Raw genomic sequence first — 2,118 nt, 5'->3', positions numbered from 1 at the left:
TTTTTTGGCAGAACTGGGGATTGATCTCAGGCCCTTGCGCTTGCCAGAGAAGTGCTTATTCCGCTGAGCCATCTCCCCGGCCCTCATTTTTTCCTTTTTTTTTTTTTGGCAGGACTGGTTTTTTTGTTTGTTTGTTTGTTTGTTTGTACCAGAGATTGAACTCAGGACCTAGCACTTGTTAGGCACGCTTATGCCACAGAGCTATCTCTTTGGCTTATGTTCTTGATTTTAGAATGAAAGCCTTTGGAGGCTGGGGATATAGCTCAGTGGCATAAGCACCTGCCTGGCAAGCAAAATGTCCTGAGTTTAACCCCCAGTACCACAAAAAAACAACGATCACTTTTACCATGCCTGTAATCCCAGCTCCTTGGGAGGCTGTAAATGGGATTGCTACAGAGTCCGATCTATGAAGTGAGACACTGTACACCCTGTAGACCCTTACTAAGATACAAATAAAACAATAAATAAAAATAAAATAGATAAAGAAAAAAATCTCAGCAGTTTGCAAGTTATTTAGAAGAAAGAAAGCTTTCAGTTTTTGTTCATTTGATATGTTGGGTATCGGTTTTTCATAGATAGCTTTTATCAGATTGAAATAAAGACTATTCCAATTTTCTGTAGGATCTGTACCATGAATGGGTCTTGGACTTTCTCTAATGTTTTTTTCTGCATTCATTGAGATGGTCATATGGTTTTTGACCTTTGCTCTGTTAATATGGTGTATTATATTTATTGGTTTGCATATGCAGAACCATCCCTGAATCCCTGGGCTGAATCCTATTTGGTCATGAAGTATAATACTCTTGATTTGCTGCATTCTGCTTGCCAGTATCTTATTGAGGATTTTTGTGTCCAAGTTCATTAAGGAGATTGGCCTGTAGTTCTCTTTTTGGTTGGATCCTTCTCTGGTTTTAATATCAGGATAATGCTTGCTTCCAGAAATGAATTTTGAAGTATTGCTTCCCTTTAAATTTCACAAGAGTTTGAGTAGTGGCATTAGATGTTCTCTAAATTTCTTAAGGGCTGGCCAGATAGTTCAGTGGATTAAAGCACCTGCTTAGGCAGATGCAGGGACCGGGGTTCGATCCCAGGAGTGCCGTGCCAGCCCTGCCCCTGGGGTATGCTGAGATGGTGAATGAGACTGGGCGTGGTAGTGTGCTTATAATTCCAGAACTTGGGAGGCTGAAAGCAGGAGGATCACTATGAGTCTGATCTGTGTAGTGAGACCCTGTAGACCCTGTACTAAATACATAATAAAATAAATTTCTTGTAGCATTTCAGCAGTGGATCCATCAGCACCTGAGGTTTTCTTTGTGGATAGGTTTTTAATTGCATCTTCAATTTCATTGACTGATATTGGGGTTTTTCACTTTTTTTCCTTTTTGAGACAGGTATTGCTATGTAGTTCAGGCTATCCTTGAGCTCACTTTGTAGTTAGTCTGGTCTTGAACTTGCAACAGTCCTCCTTCCTCAGTCACCTGAGTGCTGGAATTATGGGCATGAACACCCATACCCAGATGATATTGGGTTATTTTAGAATTTTACTGGGGAGATAGTTTGGTGGTCTAAGTGCCTGCCTGTCAAGTGCAAGGACCCGAGTTCGATCCCTAGTACTGCATGATGCTGGCCCTAGAACTCCAGGTATGCTGTGCCGCCCTGAAATCAGGCATGGTGGTACATGCCTGTAATTCCAGTGCTGGGGTGGCTGAGACAGGAGGATTTCTACAGGTCTGAACTATGTAGCAAGACCCCGTATTAAATATAATATAATTAATATTCATATCTTTATTCAGTTTTTGTAATTCGTGTGGATATAGGAATATTTCTTTTGTTTTATGTCTTATGGAATACAGGTTCTTGAAGTAGTTATTGATGATCTGGATTTCTTCAGGATTTGTTGTGATTTCACCCTTTTCATTCCTAATTGCATGGATTTGAGGTTTTTTGGTTTTTTTTTTTGAAACAGTTGGCTCAGGATCTGTCAATTTTATTTAATCTTTCATAGAACCAATTCTTTGATTTATTGATTCTTTGTATTATTTTCTTATTCAATTACATTAACTTCTGCTGTGATCTTTATAGTTTCCTTTCTTGTATAAGTTCTGGGTTTGACTTGCT

This window comes from Octodon degus, unplaced genomic scaffold (assembly GCF_000260255.1).
Source record: "Octodon degus isolate 3935 unplaced genomic scaffold, OctDeg1.0 scaffold00032, whole genome shotgun sequence".
Lineage (NCBI taxonomy): Eukaryota > Metazoa > Chordata > Mammalia > Rodentia > Octodontidae > Octodon > Octodon degus.
Note: the sequence above shows the minus strand (reverse complement) of the source record.